Source organism: Piliocolobus tephrosceles, chromosome 7 (genome assembly GCF_002776525.5).
Source record: "Piliocolobus tephrosceles isolate RC106 chromosome 7, ASM277652v3, whole genome shotgun sequence".
Lineage (NCBI taxonomy): Eukaryota > Metazoa > Chordata > Mammalia > Primates > Cercopithecidae > Piliocolobus > Piliocolobus tephrosceles.
In genome coordinates, this window is record NC_045440.1 from 131,655,065 (window position 1) to 131,678,298 (window position 23,234).

At 45.3% G+C, this 23,234-nt stretch overlaps 1 long non-coding RNA gene across 35 annotated transcripts in view; it reads left to right on the top strand.

Annotated features, from left to right (window-relative positions):
- LOC111550512 overlaps positions 1 to 20,908 on the top strand; it is a 310,717-nt gene extending 289,809 nt beyond the window's left edge. For 15 of the 35 annotated variants that reach the window (XR_003309486.2, XR_003309492.2, XR_003309483.2 and 12 more), the window contains one exon: positions 16,116 to 19,409. This is a non-coding gene — a long non-coding RNA (uncharacterized LOC111550512). Of the gene's footprint in view, positions 1 to 289; positions 420 to 14,357; positions 14,523 to 16,115; positions 19,446 to 20,628 lie in introns of those variants that run through there. The other 20 variants (XR_003309502.2, XR_003309503.2, XR_003309498.2 and 17 more) reach the window with 18 other exon arrangements.
- Positions 20,909 to 23,234: the final 2,326 nt, after the last annotated feature.

Consider the following 23,234-nt stretch of genomic DNA (forward strand, 5'->3'; position numbering starts at 1 on the left):
CTTTCACTTAGTAATATGCATTTAAGGTCTCTCCATGTCTTTTCATAGCTTAACACCTCATTCGTTTTTAGTGCTGAATAATATTTCTTTGTCTGGATGTACCACAGTTTATTTACCCTGTCACCTACTGAAAGGCCTCTGGTTGCTTCCAGGTTTTTGGCAATTATGCATAGAGCTGCTATAAACATTTGTGTGTAGGTTTCTGTGTGGATGTAAGTTTCAACTTATTTGGGTAAATATCAAGGCATTCTGTTGCTAGATCTTATGGTAAGAATATGTTTTGTTTTATAGGAAACTGCCGAATTGTCTTCCAAAGTAGCTATATCATTTTGCATTCCCACCAACAATGAGAGTCCCTGTTGCTGCAAATCTTCCACCAGAATTTGGTATTCATGTTTTGGATTTCAGCATTCTAATAGGTGTGTAGCCGTATCTAACTGTTGTTTCAATTTGCATTTCCCTGATGACATATGTTTATTTGCCATCTGTATGCCTTCTTTGATGAGATGCCTGCTCAGGTCTTTTGCTCATGTTTTAATTGAGTTGCTCATTTCCCTATTCTTGAGTTTTAAGAGTTCTTTGTACACTTCATATAACATTCCTTTAAGTGACATGTCTTGTGCAAATATTTTCTCCCAGTCAATGGCTTGTCTTTTCATTCTCTTTATAATGTCTTTGCATATCAGAAATTTTTAATTTTAATGGAGTCCAACTCATCATTTAGTTTTTTCATAGATTGTGCCTTTGGTGTTGTATCTAAAAAGTTATTGCCATACTCAAGGTTATCTAGGATTCTCTCCTTTGTTATCTTCTGAGAGTTTTATCGTTTTTCATTTACTTTTAGGTCTATGATGCATGTTGAGGTAATTTTTGTGAAGGGTTTAAGATCTATGTTTAGATTCTTTTTTTGCAAATGAATGTCCATTGTTTCGGCACCATTTGTTGAAAAAAAAATCTTTCCTCGTTGTAGTCTCTTTGCTCCTTTGTCAAAGGTCAATTGACTATATATATGCGGGTCTGTTTCCAGGTTCTATGTTCTGTTCCATTGATCTGCTTGTTTATTCTTTTGCCAATACCACGCCATCTTGATGACCGTAGCTTTATAGGAAGTACTGGAGTTGGGTAGTGTCAGTCCTCCAACTTGTGTGTTCTTTTCCTGCAGTATTGTGTCAGCTATTCTGGGTCTTTTGCCTTGCTATAAAAGAATCAGCTTGTAGATATCTACAAAATAACTTGCTGGGATTTTGACGTACCATGATTGTTTATCTATTCACTTACTGAAGGACATCTTAGTTGCCTCCAATTTTTGGCAACTACAAATAAAGGTGCTACAGACATTGGTACATAGGTTTTTGTGGGAACAGGAACCCTACTCATTTGGGTAGACACCAAGGAGCGCATCCCCTCTTATTGGATCACATGGTAAGACTATGTTTAGCTCCTTAGGAAACTGCCATAGCTATATGTTTTTTGTATTTATTCAGAGATTTTTTGTTACAATGTCACTAACATGATTAACCCGCAGAATAGCAGAATAAATCTTTGGGTCGGGGGTTATTAGCCTTGACTTCTGGCTAATGTTATTAAATGTTATCACTGAACTGAAGATTCCTAAGCCTCTAAACTTTATGAGTGTGAGATCCACATCCCCTATCACTGCTCCTCTATGGCTTCCATGGCACTGTGAGTATAATAGTTGCTCAATTAGTGTCCACTACACACTGAATACCAATAATGGAAAAACCACTTCACCATACAGATGAAAACACAAAGGTCCCAAAATGAAAAATGAGATACTTCTGACCAAACAGCATTTTACTAGTAACAGAACCAACGCTAAAACTAAACTATTGTGCCTTGTAGATCTGCAGACCTGTATTTTGAAGCATCAATCCTTGACTCACGACATTCAAGCAAGACAAGCTGCAGGATTCTTAAATCTGTAGTTAGTATTGTATGGAACACCTCCCCTCACTTTCAGGCCTACCCACTACTGACTGCCATTACCAGATTGCCCAAAGACGCCCAAAATGGTGTTCTAACCTGAGTACAAGGCCACTGTAGCTACAAAGTCTAGTAGGGTAACGAGTAATAATAGCAGTGACAACAATAATAAAAATAGCCAAGAATTATTCATTGCTTAGTATTGTCAGGGTCTTTGCATATATTATTTCATTTTACATTCACAGCTGCCCCTTGGTTCACATCATTACTAGCCACAATTTAGAGATAAGTAGATTGAGCTTTAGGGAGGTTAAGTAACTTGTTCAGGGTGCTACAACTTTCACTGGTAAAGCCAAATGTGTGTCCATCCGTTCTCGACTCCACTTAGCAATGTACTACTTTACATTTAAAATAATGAGATTTAGAGCTAGATGGGCCTGCATTAGTATTCTGAAGCTGCCATATTGTCAGTCATGCGATCTTAACCTTGTGCCTTCTAGCTGCAATGTTCCCATCATGGGGTAGTAACACCCATGGCAGATGCTGTCTCTTGTTACCTCAAAACCAGTGCCTCCCACTGTACAGAACGTCAATATGTTCAAAGGTTTGGCAGGAGGCCTCAGATCTCAGGGAAGTCAGACTCTTACCCCAACCTGGTGAGATGAATCATGACTGGTTTAAACTAGATATGGTAATGGCAGGGAAGTTACCCAGTCTTGTTAGGAACAGTATGCTGAGGAGGGAGTCTGTTTCTAAAGAAAAAGGCAAAGCCCATTGCGAAGGAAGCTTATTACTCTTTTCCTTTCTTCCTCCCTGGATCTTGGATGTGATACCTGGGTGTGCAGCAGCCATCTTGTAATTATGAGGTGACAAGTCAATAGACTGAGATAGTGGAGGAGCAAAGATAGAAAAGGTCTGGATTTTTTTATAGCGTTGTTGAACTGTTCCATCAGCCTAAGACAGATGGCTAGCTTCAGACTTCTTGTTATGTACAACATGTCCTATTGTTTAAGTCACTCTAATGCGGATTGTCTCTTACTTACAGCTAAAATTATTTCTAATAGATATAGAGATTTCCAACAAAGCACAGCATAGAGCAGCTTAACGTGTTACCTATGTGCCGAAGTTCCAGAGCAAGAATTCCTGGGTTCTAATCTTGACTCTGTGACGTGACTTTAGACAAGTCACTTAGCTTCTCTGTGACTCACTTTTCTCATGTATAAAATGCTCAGTAACTGTGTATTGACTATTAAATAAAGGATAATAGTGATACTGAATTCATAGGATTGTTAGGATCATTAAATGCCTAAACATTTTATAAAAATATTAGAACCTTGCTTGACACATTGTAATTGGCTGCAGATGTGCTTGTCAAAGTAAAATTAAAAGAAAAGTAGTCACTATTATAAGGCTTGGGTTTGCATCTTGATCCCATCATTGGGCCACTTGTGGTATTTAAGCAGCACCTTGACCCTTTTACTACTGAGGCTCATGGAGCATGAAACTCCCCCTAAAATCGTCTCAAAGCAGACACAATGGTGGTTTCTTTTTGACAAAAAAAGGCTCCTTAGAGAACGCTGGCTTGCAAAGGAGGGGCTGTGACCACCAAGTCGTGTCAACAACTGAATGGCCGAAATACCCAAACTTGCTCATGCAAATGGGCTCGCGTGTCTCCTGGCAGCCCCCTTTGAAGGCTCTAGACTTATCTGTGAACTCCTTTTTTGAGAGGGTCTTTCCAACTCGTGGTTTGTTCTTTGACTCTCCTCATACCTTTCTTGCCCGAGAGTGACAGTGAGAAAGAAGGGCTATTGCCTGAGCTTCTGCCCTTTCTATGCAGTGAGGGTCAAGATCCTCAGCTTGTTTGAGGGAAACGGTGTAGCCTGGGTCTCTCATTTTCTACCACCCAAGTTGCCACCTCTGTCGAGGTCCCACTCTAATTTGGGCAGCCACTGAGCAATATATTGAAATATACCTTGTTCATGGGTTTAAAGAATCAGCTGGTAGGTGTGTCCATTAGCAAATCCCATGGAACCTTCCTTCAAAATATCTGCTCTTTTTACTCCCTACTTACCTTCACCACCAAGGACAGTTCAAACAAAGTTGTCACCACCTTTAGCCTGATTTACTACAGGAGATTCCTAATCTATCTTCCTGTTTCTACTCTATCCTTCATCCCCCACTTGGCGGCCAGGGGATCCTTTAAAAATGTGAACCAAAGCATGGGACTAAACCACTCAAAATCTTCCCATGGATCTCATCTCAGATTAAAATCCTAAATGCCTTCTGTGTCCTCAGTGAACCCCAGGTGCACCCTTCCTCTTCCACTTTCCCCCCTTGTTTTTCCTACTTTCCACACTGGCCTCCTTGCTGTGGGCCAGACATATCTGAGACCAGTGTGGCTTCAGGGCTTTTGGACATACCATTTTCCTTTTCTGGAACACTCTCTCTTCCTTGCACATCTGCCTGGCTCTCTGTTCAGATGTCAACTCTCAGAGAGGCCTTTTCTGACCACTCCCTTTAAAAGAGTTTCCCCCACCCCTCATTGCCTATCGTTATCTGTAGTACTGATGACTTGCGGATGTTATTACAAATTTGGTTATTTTTTGCATCCTCCAGCAAAATGTAAGCCGAGTGAAGAATGAGGTATTGTTTTGTTCATCAAGGAATCCACAGAAACCAGAACATTCTGTAGCAGGTGATCACTAAATATTTGTTACACTACAGAAAGCCATTTTAGGTTAGAAATAAGGTATAGCTGACACAATTCTAAGCCTGATGTTTCTTGTGAACCTGCTAAATTGGCCCTGAAATCACTTCCCAGAAAGCTCTAGATATGTTCTGAACAATGGGAGCAATGCTGGACCAGTGTTTGAGGTTCCAAAGTGAATACATTGAAAATGAAGCTACATGTGACCTGATGAACCTTCTTGCATTTGTTTAAAAATCCTCTTCATCATAATTAGTTCATACTCTGTTTTTCTTGCTTTGCTCCTAGGCACCGGACAAGTCATTCCAAATATGGGGTCTTGGTACCAGTCAGAATGAGGTTCCCATCTTTTCCCATTTGTTTAAAAACAAAATGGTCTTGTTCCTTGATATTCTTTCCAATGAAAGATGGGATATATGACTTTTCCTTGAGTCTGTGCAGGCTTGTGACTGCTTTATGCAGCTCCTGCCTGGTTTTCTGAGCATACTTATTCCAGGGAAAGCACAGAGACTGTCAAGCCAAAGAAGTCCCTGGTGGGTGCTCTTGTCTGTAGCCTCAGCTGAGCTCCCGGCATCAGCCAAAAACCCTGAGAGCCGCCATCTTGGATGCACATGTAGGCCGTGTGCACTTTCAAAAGTCCATGACCCAGCTGACATCTGACCACAAGGGCATGGGAAGCTCCAAGTGAGAACCACCCAGCCAAGCCCATCCCAAATTCTTGACCAAAAAAAAATCATGCAACATAAAACAATTATTGTTTTACAACACTGTTTTGCAGTAAATATGTAATCTGCAATAGTAATGAGAACCCCACCCTAACCCTTCCTCCTACGTACTAGGTAATCATGAGCAAAACCTTTTCTTAACACTCTGGGCATCAGATTTCTCATCTATAAGTTAAGAGTGATAACATATATTGATGTGGTTGTTGTTTCTAGCAAAAGCAAGTTTTGTCCAAAACCTAGCATGCTTCTCCACACAAACGATATTTTCTCAAATTTAAGATGCCTTCATTTGTATGACTCACACTTAATTCATGTGCACTGAGAAAGAAACAAATGCTTCCAATTAAACTACTGCATTAGTGTATGCCACTGGTGGTAGGACACATACCTATTTTGGAGATGTTGAAATTTGAAAAAAATATATGTCTTAGCATCTTTGATTTAAAGACTGATTAACATAAGCACCTAGCTAAGCCCAGACAAAATACAAGATCCCCAAGATTAGAGTTTGTGAAGTGTAGGAGGAGACGTTAAAGCAAAGGTACCTTTGTATGAACGTCTCCAATCTGCCATTCCGTTTTATACAATAAAACACAAAGATTAGTACAGACATCCTTGTGGTCCAGACAGAAAGTGCCTTCCTTGTCAGCTGTCAAATGGTTAGAATTCAAATGACATCATGTCACAGTTATTTAGCCAAAATGTATTTTGCAAAAGGGATGAAGTCAGATCCCTGAATCTGGCTGTGAGTCGATAAGTTGTTTTCAGCAGTAACTCATCCCTAGTAATAGTCCAAGCCCCGTTTCTCTTTGGTTCTTGAGAATTTCCTTTTTTTAGGACATGAACTAGTAGTTCCTTGAGTATTCCAGCCAGTGGGCAGAAGGGGTCTAGGCAGTGGGCAAAAGGATGACACAGGGAGACCCAGGGCCACATCTAGTGGGACAGAAACATAAGCATCAGCTTCCTAGCAGGCTTGATGCTAAGTGTTCACATGGAGCTCTGCAGTTACTACAGCTGCCCAGAGTGCTGCTATGCTAATCCTCATGTGAAAGGAAAACCCACTTCAGGACCAGAGAGTTAAGTCTCTTCCCCAAAGTCACACAGCTGATTTTGTCAACTTAGACCATCAGACACCAGAGCCTGTACTAATACCCACAGCGCTATACTAACCAGAATGTTTGCAGAGACACAGAAATAGTTCATAAGAGGCTCCAACGAGCCCAAAGCCCACACCACAACAGCTGTCTTGTCAGCTTTACGTAAACAGAATTTCTTTTAATCCATACCATCTTACTTTGTTCAGTATGGGTTTAACGATAAGGCCATTCCGACCTCCTCTTTCTGGTGAAAACCAAAACATCCTTCAAGACCCAGCTCAAATGGGATAGCTTAACTTCTTGTTCCTACATGGTGGCCCCTGGCTGCATTTGGCTCAAGCATATTGTCCCCGGGGCTGCAAGGCTGGCTGTCCTGGAATTGTTGGGAGTGGTTTCTGTTGATTACTCCTATTGGACTGGAAGTTGCTTGAGGTTCTAGAGTTAGACTGAGTTTGAATTCCATCTCTATGACTTACAGCTGTGTCCTTGGACAAATGTCTTAGCTTTCCTGAACTTTAAGTTTCCTATCTGCTTCCCAGAAATGTCATAATGCAGCGTCTTTGCTTAGATTGCACGGTCAGTGCTCAATATTGTTTACTGTTATGTGATTGGCACTTGTGGAGCATCTTTGTGCATTATCTCAGTCTTCAACAGCCCACTGAGGTAGGTTCTTTCACTGCCACCCTCTTTTCACAGATGAGGAAACTGAAGTGAAACCTCTTGCCCATGATTCCACAGCTCAGATGTGACAAAATTGGGCTGTAACCGTACCTTTTTAAACTCCCTTCCCTCGATGGAATCTCAGTGAAAGCCTCCATGAACTGATTTCCAAGGATGTTTTGTCATGTATCAGTCTCTTTAGATGTGTTTTAATTCAGATCTTAATTTTCCACTCATTTGTGTCTAGGTGACATTATCCTAGTTTGTAGGAAAATGATGCTGCAACTAGCTTTGTCTCTGTAAACTGTAGTTGTTTACACATTTCTAGCGTCTGGCAATAATGTGTGCCTCCACCTGGCTCTTATGGATGGCAGATTATTAACACCACAACTGCCCGTTTAGTTAATGAATCAAAAACATGGATCACTCTCATTATTGGCCTTGAAAAGCTCAAGCAAACTCTTAAGTAAAACTAAGGGCCCACCTCATTCTCCAACCCAAAGAATGCCAGGGCCATTCCTGCCATTTACTTTGAATGATTGACTCAACAAGATTTTTGCTGGTTTTCTGTGTTGCTGCACTCATGGAAACCCTCTAACTCCACGGACGTTCCTGATGTGCTGCTTTTTTTTTTTTTTCTTTTTTTGAGATGGAGTCTCGCTCTGTCTCCCAGGCTGGAGAGCAGTGGAGAGATCTCGGCTCACTGCAACCTCCGCCTTCTGCCTCCCAGGTTCAAGCTTTCTCCTGCCTCAGCCTCCCGAGTAACTGGGATGACAGACACGTGCCACCACGCCCAGCTAATTGTTGTATTTTTAGTAGAGACGGAGTTTCACCATGTTGTCCAGGGTGGTCTCGGACTCCTGACCTCAAGTGATCTGCCCACCTCGGCCTCCTAAAGTGCTGGGATTACAGGTGTAAGCCACCGTGCCCAGCAGCTACTTGGTTTTTTTCCTCAAGATGTAACAGTTAAATTCTGCAAACAAAACAAAACAAGTTTGATGTTATTTGCCAGAGAATATTCTGAGTAAGCCGAACAAGATCCATTACTAAATCAAGCCTCACCCCACACATCAGCAGCCCCCTCAGCAAGGTAAGTGCCCTGTTTGACAGAATGGTGGAGATCTTCCTGTCTAAGTGTGGATCTGGTGAAAGCCCATGGGCTCAGCCAGGGGCCAAGGTTAATTCACGGTCCCAGCTCACGGTGCAGACCGCCAGTGAGAGACACACTCAGGGCTTCAGCAATGTCCTTGCTGGTTTACCTTCACCTTCAGCAGCAGCAGAGGAGTTGTCTTACCCGAGGTGGAGAAAGATGTCAGTGCAGGGGTTGGGGGATGGAGCTAATATTATTGAAAGGCTACTTTGTGCCAAGCACTGAGCGAGGTTCCACTTTTGCAGGTATTTGGGGATTGTCTACCTACTTACTATTGTCAACTTCTAGTTTCTTTCCATTGTCCGCAGAGAAGATGCTGTGCATGACTTCAGTCCTTTGAAAATTATTGAGGTTATTTTATGGCTCAGTGTCCTGTGATGAATGTTGCACATGCACCTGAAAAGAATGTGTCCTCTGCAGTTTGGGGATGGAGTGTTCCAAAAATATTAACTGTGAAAGGTCCAGTACTCAGCCTGGTATAGACTCACTGTTCAAGAAAGCTTGAACTTTCATTTATTGCCATGATTACCAGATAAACCCACAAGCAAGAGGCTATTTTGCTAGTTGTGTAGGCCAGCGGTTTCTGGAGAGAATGTAGTCTTCATTCTGTGGTGAGTTCAGAGGAGGAGAGAAGGAAAAAGTCCACGTGGGTGAGAAGGCACTGCCAGGCCCTGACCCCAGGAGGCAGGTGCTGTGGTAGCTTGTCCTCCATGTGGCCCAAATAAGAAGAAAAGGCCAAGAACTCTAAGCATATCACCAAGGGAAAATTGCTTGAGGTTTGCTGGAGGGAGGGAAATTTATCCTTGGAAACGAGAGAAGCTATACGCGGTAAGACCCCTCCTCTTCAAGCACTCAGCCAAAACTGATCTGATCAGAGACCTACTGTCTTAGTCCATTTTGGCTGCTACAACAGAATACTGTAAGACTAAGTTAACTTCTCTCAGTTCTGGAGGCTTGGAAGTCCAAGATCAAGGTACTGACAGATTCTGTGTTTGGTGAAGGACCATTTCCTCGTTCATAAATGATTGCTTTTTTGCAGTGTCCTCATGTGAAGGAAAGGGCAGGAGAGCTCTCTGAGGTCGCTTTTATAATGGTACCAATCCCAATCATGAGGAGGACTCCACTGTCGAGACCATCACCCCCCAAAGGCCCCACCTCCCAATACCATTACCCTGGAGGTTAGAATTTCAGCGTATGAATTTTGGGAGGACACAAATGTTCAGTCTGTAACTGGGACGCAAGGATTCAACATTACCCCTGCCCTTCTGGACTTTGCAGGCCATGAGGGTGTACAGATGATTAAACACACAATTATGCAGAGCAGGGTGGGGAGGTCATAATCGGAAAAGTATATCGAGATTAGAAGAAAATGGTTCTTTCTTTGTTTCTCCCTGTCTCTTTCTCTGTTACACATATTTGCAGACAGACCAGGAGGATTTCCACAGGGAAGCTGAAAGGGGAAAACAACAGGATTCTATCTATAAGCCTATTAGAAACCATTAGAGAATGATTTCATGAAGAGTAAGGAACATGTGAGTTCGCTAGGGCCTCAACCACTAGGATCAGAAATGCTTGGAACATTTTTTTTGTACCATAAACCCTTTCGGCAGACTAAAGAAGCTATGGACACCTTTTCAGAATAATGCTTTTAAAATGCATGTAACAAAATCCTAGGATTTTATTTCAAAAGATTGCAGAGAAAACCAATTATGTTGAATTCAGTTCTATGCATAGGCCTTCCTCTCCACCTCGCTCTGTCTATGGGACAGTGACCTGGATGCTTATGGAGTAGTAGGGAGATATTTTGCAGACAAAGAAAAAAGTCTTTCCCAGGGCCAGCAGTTTTCTATATTTATGGAATTTGTTACCTCCAAGGAGGGCCTGACTGGAGGTTTTACTTTCAAATAGGTTTGGGTAACTCCACAGAAGACTGTCTTTACCTGCCTTTGGTGAACTTACGGTTTCTGTTTCTTTTCTGAAAAGACTACGTGTCCAGACTTCCAGAGAGCAGACCTATTGATGCAGTCAAATTGCCCACCTTTCACATTTCCCTTGTTGTTCCATGGATGGAGTATAATGAATTGGCAATTCAGGGAAGAGAAAAGTTAAAGCCTGACTTTGATGGGGGGCTGAGTCATCACAGAATGTGTTTCTTACGGAGCCATCGGTCTCTTGTTAGGCTTTGGAATCCTCTTTGGGAGTTCACCAAACAGAGAGTGCAGCCCAGGAGGATGGGGAACTGAGGAGAAGTCAGAGGTTCAGGGAGGACCCATGTCATATTCTGGGAGGTAGCAGGGGCTGTGGGTCCCATGAGATCAGACACCAGTTATGAAGGAACTACTGGTAGACACTTTGCCCATTAATGTCACCCCCATGCTCATTACCACCCTAGGACCTGGGGTCCCCACTATACCACTGAGACAACAGTTGCTGAGTATAGTTGATCCAAGATCATCCAGCGAGCAGCAGTGGAGCTAAGATCTGATTCCACATAATCTAGGCTCCTAAAAAAAAAAAATATATATATATATATATACACACACACACACACACACACACATATGTATATATGTGTATATATATATTTTTTCTATTGCCACATGCCCAGCGGCCTCCCTGTGTCATGGAGGTTGTGGGTGCAGCTTGTGGGGTCAAGTTGCCGGGTTCCTATTCCAGCTCCTCTATTTAAATAGCTCGATGATCCCAGGTCAGTTCCTGATCCTCCTCTGTAAAATGGGAATAATTTTTTCCCCTTCCCCACAGACTTTCCTGGAGGATTAAAGGGAGAATGTGTCTAAAACTCTGAGCACACGTGCCTGGCATGTGAGTGCTCCTTAAATGTTAGTTACTGTGATGATTATTAGCCCAGCAGGACAGGGAGGAGTGTTAGGGACTGGGGCGCGATCACTCCTCTGTTTACTCCTCAGACTGTCCCGGCCTGGCAGGCATCCATGAGTTTGTTTTTCCTGTCCCAAGGTTGCCCTGGTGCTCTGCAGTGACCGGCAGGGCCGAGATGATTATACGACCTGCACTCTGGGCCAGGTCCGGCACTGGTCCCGGCTGTTGGCTAAGCCTGTTCTGCTGTGAGTGAGGGAATCACTCCTCTCCAGCTGGCTTTCTCATGCTGGAGAAGCCTGACCTTTGTTCAGAATCATCCTCCAGCTCCTGCATCACACAGCACCCTGGCTTACCTGCCGCTCCCCCAAAATGTCCTTTACATTCTCATCTGGGGACATAATGGGGCTCCAGTGTCCCCAAGACAGCTGCTTTTCCCTTTTTCTTCATTCTTGATAACTCTCTGTTCTCCAGAGGTGCTGCCTAGACTCTAGAGGGATACATGAAAGGGCGGTAAGGTGACAAAGAAAACAGCTGGGTTCAATCCTGGCTGCATACTCAGTGTGGGACAGAACAACCGCTCTACCTTTAAAGTTACATATCAGGATAATATACAGTATTTCATTTATATATACATACATTTATAATAAGTAATACATTTTTGTAAAGTTGTGAGGATGGTAAAAGCTTAGCCCTGTGCCTGGCACCCACAGGTGCCAGCTGGCATCATTAGCAGTCATAGGAAAACTCAGGGTATGTCTCCATTCCAGGCTTTGTGGCCTGTGGGTCTCAGTGTCCCCGTTGTCCTGTGGGGTTGCTGAGAGTTGTCCTCATAAGGTTGTGAGGGTGGGAATATGAGAGGAGTTTGAGAAAGCTGAAGCCCACCAGGTCAACAACTGGACTGAGCTCTCCCCTTGTCCCCTGGGCCGTGTGCAAGCTTTGGGCCTGGTGGTGACACCTACCCCTCCATCCCACTGGCGGACCCAGCTGACCCTCCCAGTGCAGGGGCTGGGAAGCTGCAAAGAACCCTTAAGCTCAGCATTTCCAGCTGTCAGCAAGTCCCCCTGCCGTGTCTCATTTATTTTTCTCTATCTCCTTTTCCATCTCCCCTTCCAGCACCTTCTGAAACTCTCTAGTCTTGTACTACCAACACACCAACCTTTGCTTAATTGTCACATCAGACAGATGGCCCAGGTGTCTCCAGCTCCCTGAAACTCTTCCCTTCCCCTCCCCTGGGCAGGGGCCTCAGGCCTTCCTCTGACTGATCCAGCCCACCTCCCAGTGGCCATACTATTAGGCTGGTGCAAAAGTAATTGCAGATCGCAACCTAATAACTTTTGCACAGCCAAGAGATCTCCTGCCATCTACTCAGTCTTCCCTCCTGCTCTCTGGGGCTTTATTTTTTCTGTTCTTTCTGTTTCTTGCTGCCCGCGGTGCCCTCACCCCCATCCTGCCCAGATGCCTCTTCCACCAAACTTTTCCGACTGCCACATCTGGAATAATACTTGTATGCAACTTTAAGATCTCTCTTTCTTTTTTGATCTTTTCATTTTTTTTTTTTTTTTTTTTTTTTTTTTCTGTTTTGGTTATTTGCTGCCATGTTCCTTAAGGAAAAGATTCTGCCCTTACAATGCCTTCGCAGCTTGGATCATGGAAAGAGCTTGGGCTTCTCTCCACACTTCTGTTCGCCCATCAGTAAAATGGGGATACACATTGTAAATAACCAGCCCTCTTAAGAGTTTCTGTAAGGCTTGGCCGGGCACAGTGGCTCACGCCTGTAATCCCAGCACTTTAAGAGGCCAAGGCGGGTGGATCACCTGAGGTCAGGAGTTCAAGACCAGCCTGGCCAACATGATGAAACCCCATCTCTACTAAAAATACAAAAATTAGCCAGACATGGTGGCAGGCACGTGTAATCCCAGCTACTCCAGAGGCTGAGACAGGAGAATCGCTTGAATCCAGCAGGCGGAGGTTGCAGTGAGCTGAGATCGCGCCATTGAACTCCAGACTGTGGGACAAGAGCAAGACTTCAACTCAAAAAAAAAAAAAAAGCAGTTGTTGTACGGCTTGAAGGAGGCCTTTGGCATGAATATCACCTGCCTCAGGGCTCTGCACACTTTTTTCTTCTTTTGAGACAGAGTCTAGCCCTGTCACCCAGGCTGGAGTGCTACGGTGTCGTCTCGGCTCACTGCAACCTCTGCCTCCCAGGTTCAAGCGATTCTCCTGCCTCAGCCTCCTAAGTAACTGGGATTACAGTCGCGCACCACCATGCCCAGTTAATTTTTATATTTTTAGTAGGGACGGGATTTCACCATGTTGGCCAAGGTGGTCTCAAACTCCTGACCTCAGGTGATCTGCCCACCTTGGCCTCCCAAAGTGCTGGGATTACAGGTGTGAGCCACTGCACCCTGCCAGCTCTGCACATTTTGAGGAACCAATGAATAAATGATTGAATGACTGAATGGATAAAGGCCTTTACTGTTCTACTTGAAGTTGTCAAAATGGATAGGTTTTTGCTATAGCCCTCACCACCCCTCTTAATGCCACATCAGCAGCATGGCATATGCACCTGCAAACCCAGGCTCTGCATCAGGTTGCCAGGTCACCTAAATGACAGCTGTGAATTCTTCTAACACAGGAGTCAGCAAACTATGATCCACAAGTTAAATCCAGTTTACTGCCTGTTTATGTACAGCTTGCACACTAACCATCCTTAGATGGTTGCTACATTTTAAAATGGTTTTTACATAGAAAATGTTACATTTTTCAATGTAAGTGTAAATTAAATGCAAATAGAAACATTTACATTTTTACATGTTTAAATTAAAAAATCACAGGAAGTATAATTTTATAGCATGAAAATTATAGGAAAATCTAACATTAGCATTTATAAATAACGTTTTATTGGCACACAACTATGCTCATTCATTTATGTATTATCTACACAAGCTATAGTTGGTGCGTGCAGAGCTTTCACTCAGTGATGGCACAGTTGAGTAGTTTCAACAGAGATAGGATGGCCCACAAAACCAAAATATTTACTACTTGGCCCATTACAAAAACATTTTGTGCTCATCCTTGGTCTATGAAACAGGTGCAATGGCGAATACCTGCCCATCGTGTGTGGGTAAAATGTTAACATGCTTGATATCTAGTGGGCACTCAAGAAAGGTTTTTTTCTTCTACTCTCCGTTCCTGCCTGTCTTCATTCCCTTTCACAGAGCGCTCTTTTATTTCAGGGTCCAAGCCATGTAAAACCATAAGAAAAAGGATAGCAGGGAGACTCTGAACCACTGCCATGCCCATACCCAGCCTCAAAACAGCAGAGCTGTGTTTGTCAGCTCCACCTGCCTGCTCCAGAGCCTCCCCCAGACCTCTCAGTCTATGGGACTGTTGTTGGACAGGTAGAGTTTAAATCCATTGCGTCTTTTGCATCTCTTGGTTCCAGACGTGGATGGGACCAGCCCTGCATGGCCTGCCCCGGAGAGCGCTTTTATTAGGTTTATCTGAGGCTGGACAGCTTCCACTGCATCTTTTCTTGCTTTGGGCGTTAAAACTTGGGTTGCTGTTGCGTAAAAGATTGCAGCTGCAGTTTGACTTGGCTGAAAATGAGATGCAGCCTCTGGGCTGAAATTGAGGGTCCTGATTCTGCTTTGAGAGATGGTATGGCATCCTGAAAAGAACTGAGATTTGGAATCTGGGCTGGAATCCCAGCTGTGCCCCTTACAAGTTCTAGGATTCGTACCTTTTTCTGAAAAGTGGAGGTGATGCTTTTTCCTGGGGTGGGGGTGGGGTGTTGGCAGGGTTCTCCACCATGTAAGCTTGAGGGAGCAGGGTTTTGTCTTTTTCTGTACTGAAGCCCAGCTTCTAGAACAGTGCCTGGCCTGGAGTGAGCACTCAGCAAATACCTGCCTTAGAAAGGAGATTAAAAGATGTAGAGTTCCTGGCACATGATAGAATCTCATTAAGTGGTCACATTGCCATTGTCTGCACTCGACCAGGAATTGGCACACTATGACCCACAGCCTGTTTTTGTAAATAAAGTTTTATTGGAACATAGGGATGTCCATTTCTTTACCTATTATCTGTGGCTGCTTTCCTGCTATAGTGGGGGAGTGGAATCGTGAGGCAGACCTGTGCCCTGCCGAGCCTAAAATATATACTGTCTGGCTCTTTACAGCAAGACTTTGTGGTTTCTGCTCTGAATGTCAGGGTGACCCTGTTTGAGGATGATCACGGATTTCATTTTCCCTTGTTTGTTAGTGTTGCGGTCAGTCACAGTTGAAAACAAGGAACCAGCTTGAGGTACGGATTCTTGATGCCCTTTCTAAGATATTTATGGAGGCTTTTCTTTTCCACTCCAATTCCACCACACTCTTTCGGCATGGTCAGAACTGGCTTCTTTGTGCCCTCCAGATCTCATATGTAAGATGGTGTTACTTTCATTTCTATGTAAAAAGAAACTCAACCCACCTGTCAATTGCTGGTATATTCATTAGGGATTAACCATGGGTCCTGCAACAAGTAGGCTTAGGGCACAGAGGACATGAGTTAAGACAAAAAAGAAAACCAACCAGGTGCAACTGTGCTTTGTAATATAGAATAGAATGCTGGTGGGGTATAGGAAGGAGTCCACTGTGTTTGTGGGGCACAGGGTACATAAGATTCTGATTTACTTTTCCATCATGGTGAATGGCATGATCTCAGACACCTTAGTTAGTTTTATTCAAACTCAGTTTCCCTGTAAAATGGCAACATTCACTATATGTTGTCATTCTCTTTGATGGGCAGGGCCCACAGTTAGGAGCCTCTCGAGACCTTGGTGTCTAGAGTGGTGAAGGAGAGCTTTCTGGAATGAGTGAACATGTGTCAGATGCTCTAAGGTCCTCATTAGAAGGGTGTCCTATCCCCTGTACCAGCTGAGCAAGGTGGGTGGGCCACCGTCCTGCTACCATTTTATAGTCAGTGGATCTTTTTTTTTTTCCCTTTCTCTCCAGAAGGACAGAATAATGGGCTCCAGATTCACAAGCCCCACCAAGAGGATCACCCCAGGAACCCTTGGAGGCTGAGGAGTTCACTGAGGCTAGTGCATCTTGAGACTCAGGATGAAGACCCAACTTGGGGCTGTCAAAGGTGCAACCTACCAGCTGAGACCTCCAGGGGTCGAGCGCGGGCCCCTTTGCCTTGTTCATGGCTTAGGCCAGTGCTTAGCATATAGTAAACAACTTGTAAATGTTTATGAGAGGATGTATGGGGGGTCATCCCTTCGGAATGGCACACTGTCCATTATCATTGTCCTCAGAGGCTCCAGTCTCAGGTGCTTCTTAAACTGCGATGGGAATGATAGCAGCAGGTGGGTCCAGGGCTCAGCATGAGAGCTCGCAGCAGGCTGTGCTCCACCCCATGCAGGCCCCCAGTCTTGCCATGTTTCCTCTGCCTCACCAGGCTGGCCTAGAAACTGCTTCCAACTGAAGCCAGCCAACATGCCTGCCCCTAACCTCTCCTGCAACTCTAGGGTCACCGTTAGTCTAGATCAGGGGTCCTTAAACTATAGCCTTTGCCAGGCACGGTGGCTCATGCCTGTAATCCCAGAACTTTGGGAGGCCGAGGCGGGTGGATTACTTGAGGTAGAAAGTTCGAGACCAGCCTGGCCAACATGGTGAAACCCCGTCTCTACTAAAAATACAAAACTTAGCCAGACATGGTAGCACACACCTGTAATCCCACCTACTTGGAAGGCTGAGGCAAGAGAATCGCTTGAACCTAGGAGGTGGAGGTTGCAGGGAGCTGAGATCATACCACTGAACTCCAGCCTGGGCGACAGAGGGAGAGACTCCCTCTCAAAACAAACAAACAAACAAACAAACACTACAGCCTTTGGGCTAAATCTGGTCAGTGTTCTGTGCTTGTAAGAACTCTGAGTTAAGAACAATTTTTATGTCTCTAAAGGGTTGAAGAATACAAAAAGAATATTCAATAGAGACCATCTGGCTAGCAAAGCCTAAAAGACTGACCCTCTGGTCCTTTACAGAAAGGGTGTGCCGGTCGCTGGATTGGGCAGTGCCGACCGCACCCCGGACTCCCTGTGAAAATTTCAACCACACAGACTCATTTCCTTTCTCTTATCAACACTGAGGCAGGTGAGATTATCATTCCTTGTAAACATGGAGAAACTAAGGCATGGAGAGGTTTAACTCATTTGCCTGAGAATCTATGAAGTAACAGAGCCAGGGTTCCAACCCAGGCAGTCCAGCTTCAGAGCCCATACTTCCTAGCTGCACTCTGGGTCATCAGCGTAGGGATGAGCTTCAGACAAGATCTCCCCTCTTAGTTTCTGCCCTCTCCTGCCCCACAGCCAGTGGACAGGCATTTTGCGCCCCAGCCTGCCCCCAGCCAGCTCCTCCTCAGAGATTTCCTGCAGGGACTTAGACGGGGCTCTGGGACCACCCTCCTTTTCTGCCCCACCCAGCACCTGGAACTCTGCTTGATCCTGCTCCCTGTAAGGCTGGACACGTCTCCATGAGCCAGGCCTGAAGTTGTTCCCCTCTCTGGACCTCAGGACCTCCCTTCCTAGGAGCAATTCCTGTATCTCCTCTCCTCTCTGCCTTCGCCCCTTCCCACCATGTCCTTCCAATATGGGGCTGGATTTGTAGTGTGCAGCCTTGGGAACAGGGCTGGGCTCAGGGATTGGGAACAGAGGCCTAGGGCTCTGGCTGACCCTCTCTCATCCCCAGGAGGAGAAGCTGCTGTATTTAGAGTGTCACAAAGAACAGTGTTGGAGGCTTCAGAAACCACGGGAGATTCTGAACTTCTCGGCTGAGCAGATGGGATGGTGCCTCTGTGATCAACGGGCCTGGCAGAGGGATGCAGGAGGGGGTGAGATGGAAAGACAGCTGCCAAGGGGAACAGAGAGCTTTTCAAGTCACCCTTGTCCCCTCCCCACCTCACCATCAGGTTACAGCCCCTCAGCCCTGGGGCTGGAGATGAGTGTGCGGAGAATGAAGCTACAGAGGCCGTGTTCTGGCTGTGTGACCTTGCACAGGTTACATAACACTCTGTGCCTCACTTTACTCATTTTTAAAATGATGAAGATGATAACTACCTGGCAGGGTCTTATATTAGAGATAATACGGTTCCCGGCGCTCTGTAAGCACCCAGTGTTAAATTGTCTTCTGCTGCTCCCCTTCATCAGTCCACCCCTCCTCTGCAGAGCTTTCCTCCATGCTGAGCAAGCTGGCAGTAACTAAGGCCCTGCTGGGCGCATCCCTAGTGCCTTCTGCCCAGACCTCGGGACCCCCAGGGATCCTGGCCCCTGTGGACGGGGACTTTTGTGCTCTCCTTCACTGTTACCAGCGAGAGTGAGTCGTGCACTGAATTTCCATGGGATCATTGTTTGCTAACATTTGTGCGTGAGTTACTGTCTAGAAAGCAGCTTTTCTGGCCTTTTCCCATTAATTTCATGAAAGTTATCTTCCTTTGCCCTTACTACAGTCCTGTGAGAGGTTCATTACCCCATTTTACAAACAACTAATGCTCCGAGATGAAGTGACTCCCCCGGGGTCGCCTAGCTAAGCAGTGGAGAGTGGGTCTCCCACCCGGCCCTCTCACTCTGACTCCTGTTCTCCGCGTCATTGCATATGGCGACATGTGGGTCACGTTTTCACACGTCCCTAGTTGATACGGAATGGTGAGCTTCTCCTGGGTCTTCCGAGGAAGGATGTTTGCGGGGGTGTTTTGGAATAAAGGCAGTGGAGGCCAAGAGACCTCTAGGTCAAAGCCAGGCAGGAGGGTCTTCTCAGGGACCCAGCTAACAAGTTGCATTTCTCCCTCAGAGGCTTGAAGAGGCAGAACACCCGAGAGGAGTCTGGGGCCACCACCCAGCGTCACTGTGGGAAAACGGCAGCAGGAAATGTCCTCTCACCCGTGTGCTTCACCTCTGTCCACACCTTCCCTCCTTCTGGAAGCCTTGCCTGACCACTGGCCTGCCCCTTCTATGGGAATTGCTGCTGACCTTGCAGCTCACTGTAGACTTATATGTATGCAGAAATATAATTTTAATTACTTTTGTATTGCTCCAAGAGTGATACCGAATCACAACAGAAAATTTAAATAAACAAAATAGCCAAATTATTACAAGTAATCACCCCAGTCAAATATACCCAGCTCACATTTTGATGTAAAATCTTCCAGTACGTTTCCTATGTACATATATTTTTAGGAAGGAGATTATATTTTACATGCTGTTTTCTAAAACGTTCTTTTAAAACTGTGTCATAAACATCTTTCCTTATAATTAAATAGTCTTCTACAACAAAATTTGCTAATGAATTTTTTTTTTATCACAGTCACTGTTGTGTTATGTACATCTTAGTTTAGCATCCTCAGTTACATTGTAAGCATTTTAAGCACTCAGTTTCCCCAGCCAGCCTCTGGGTGGGTTTGTTCATTGATTGATGGCTATATGGGGTGAAGGGGGGGAAGTAGAAAGTGAGTGAGATTTGGGTAAGCAAACCTGGGTTTAAATGCTGAGTTTGCAAATTCCATAAATTCTGCTTCCCTCCCTCCCTCCCTCCCTCCCTCCCTCCCTTCCTTCCTTCCTTCCTTCTTCTGTCCTTCCTTCCTTCCTTCCTTCCCTCCTTCTTCTGTCCTTCCTTCCTCGCTCCCTCCATTCCTCCCTCCCTTCCTTCCCTCCTTGCTGAAACAAATGACTTGTTAGATATTTTATATACTCATGTAAATATGCACTCATTTAAATATCATGTGGGCACCTCCTCTGAGTGGCCCTGAGCTTGGTTCTGGGGATGTGGCACTGCACAAGAGAAACCAGGTCTCTGCTCTCATGGAGCTTGATGCATCCAGTTGGGGGCACAGACCCAAATCAAGCCAACAGACAAAACCTAAGCAGGCCACTAACTTGTGTTTAAGTACAACATCCACATGGACGGGAATGAGAATTACAGGGGACCACACTTGAACTAGGGTCCAGCAAAGCCCTCTCTGGGGAGGTGACAGTCAAGCCCAGACCTAAAGAAGCCTGCTGCAGGGAGGATGGAAAAGACGTTCTGACAAAGCCCTTGAGATCGGGAAGGCTTTGGCTTAGATGAGGAACTTCAGTTGGTCATCCCCTCTCTCATCTATCCTATTGAAACCACCTTTGCAAAAAGTATATCAGTGAGAAAATTATTTGCAAAAAATTTTCAAAAGGTATATCAGTGAGAAAATTGTAACAGTAAGCTAAGCTAACCCAACCTCCATCTTGCCTTTCCCTTAATTATTCCTGGGGTATTGGGTCAAGCTAACTTTGGAAGATATTTAGGCTACAGTTTAAATGGTAATAGGCCTTGCCCAAAACTCAACCACTTTTGTAAAGCTAATAGGGGACCATCAGGGTGTGGGGAGAAGAGCCTGAATGCTACTAAGGTGCAGACATTATTCCAGAGGTTATAAGATATGCAACTTTCCCAATATAACACTACTATTATAGATTGGCCTTTTGAGATATCTTTCCAGGTTTTTTGCATATTTGACTCCCGTGGCTCCACCTGGACCTGATGGCTCCACCCAGAAGCAATTCAGCCCCACAGGAGGACAGCTTCAACCTATTACCATTTCCTCTCTGCCCCAACCAATCAGCAGCAAGCACCTGTTACCTGTCCACCCCCCACCCCTTCCCCCAAACTGCCTTTGAAAAATCGCTAAACTATGAGCTTAGAACAAGTTGATATGAGTACGAACTCCATCTCCCACGTGGTGTGGCTGGCCTTGTGTCTATTACATTCTTTCTCTACTACAATGCCATGGTCTTTCTTTATGCAGTGGGCAGGAATAACCCCTTGGGTGGTAACAAATTTGGGGTCTCATGTGGGATTGTGCTCTTGGCTACCTGTGCATGGTTCGGTAGCCCCTCACTGGCAACGGACCTGGAGGCCAGCCCAAGCGGCTGCCTAGTTCTCCTGGCAGAGAGATGGGGGCTGACTCTGGCACCCTATCTAGCGGCGGGACACTGCTGACCATGGTGCATGGATGCAGTGCGCAGGAAGAATCCCTGGGCGGTAACGCTATCTATCCAGTCCATCTGTCAAATGTATCCAGACTATGACCTCCTCTCATTTCCTGGTCAAAGCCACCATCATTCCTGTCTGGAATTTTTGCAACAGCCCCTGGGTGGGTCTCCCAGCTTCTGCCTTTGCCTCTGAATCTGTCCTCAAAACAGCAGCCAGGGTGATCCTTTGAAATGGCAGCCAGAGCACATAAGCCCATTTGCTTCAAAACCCTCAAAGGGTTCCATCTAATTTGGAGTAAAAGCCACAGGCCTCACCATGGCCTGCGAGGCCCATGGGATGCAGCCCTGTGACGTCTCTGATCACGTCCTCTTCCTTTCCATCTCATTTCACCCTGGCATCCTGGCCCCTTTGTCATAACTCAGACCCTCCAGCCATAATTCTGCCTCAAGTTCTCTGCACCTGCTGTTTCCTCTCTAGCCTGTCTGTCCACTCCCTCATCCCGTCTCAGTCTTTGCTCAGGTGTCTTCATTTCCATGAGGCCTTCCTTGGCCACCAAATTGAACACTCAAACTTCCCCACATCCCATGAAGCTCACTATGCTCTTTGCTGGTTCTATTTTCCTCCATTGTTCTCGGTGTCTCCTAATGGATCCTACAATTAATTGTCTGAGTTGATTTATTAGTTTTTCCTACTCCCCTGGAATAGAAACTTCAGGAAGGCAGGGAGTTTTGTCTTATCTCTTTCCAAGAAAAATATTTGTGACATGGTAGGGACTCTGTAAGTATTTGTAAAACAAATGATTGGACTCCCTTATACCAAAGATATACCAAAGGCAGTCTGCACAGAAAACAAATCTTGACTTCAAGCACAAACCTTTTGGTATACATATATATGTCCAAGGTTTCCTTTTTTTGTTTGTTTGTTTTGTTTTGTTGCAGAGAAGTGCCCTTTCTGGTTTCCCCTGCTGCCCATCAGGATGCACTCAGGCAGCAACTGTGCAGTAAATGGGACACCTTTAGCCTCTGGTTTCCCAGAGCAGAGAGCTGTCAACACCATAAGCTATTTTTGCCTCACCTCTGGTGCTCTGGAGTGGCAGGCCAGTCACAGGTGTGGTGCATCAGACTATGAAGAGGCTGGGTGGCCACAACTCTGTGCCGGGATGCTGACCTCTTTGAGGCAAACAGCATGAGCTGGAAAAAGTGTGTCTATCTCAGAGTTAAAAACTGGTGAATTCCCCCGTTGCTCTTCAGCATCTCCTGGGTCCGTATGATCTGACTGCCACCCACTATCCCTTTTCCTCACTGGGCTCCAGACACACTGGCTTCCTTCCTTCCTGAAGCCTCCATCTGCTGCCGAGCTCAGGGCTTCGTTAGACGCTAACCCTGCCTGTGCTGCTTCCTGCAGTGTGCTGAATTGTGTCTCCCAAAAGATATGCTGAAGTTTGAACTTCCAGAACCTGTGAATGGGACCTTATGTGTAATAGAAACAGGGTCTTCACAGATGCAATCAAGTTCAGATAAGGTCACTCTGGATGAGGGTGGACCCTAAGCCACTGGCTGGTGTCCTGAGGACAGAGACACACGGTGGGGAGGCCTTGGGAAGATGGAGGTAAAGGTGGGAATGATGCATCTCCAAGCCAAGGAGCACCAAGGATCACTGGCAACCACCAGTCGCCAGGAAGAGGCAAAGAAAGGTTCTTACCTACAGCCTTCAGAGGGAACACGGCCCTGCTGACACCTTGATTTCAGACCGCTAGTCTTCAGAGCTGTGGAAAAACACTTTTCTGTTATTTCAAGCTCCCCAATTTATAATATTCTATCATGGCAGCCCCAGGAGACGAATACATTCCTTTCTCCTCCTTCAGTTCACACCTCTCGTGCCATCACCTTGAAGAGACATTCTTTTTTTTTTTTTTTAATTATTCTTTAAGTTCTAGGGTACATGTGCATAACGTGCAGGTTTGTTACGTATGTATACTTGTACCATGTTGGTGTGCTGCACCCATCAACTCGTCAGCACCCATCAATTCATCATTTATATCAGGTATAACTCCCAATGCAATCCCTCCCCCCTCCCCCCTCCCCACGATAGGCCCCGGTGTGTGATGTTCCC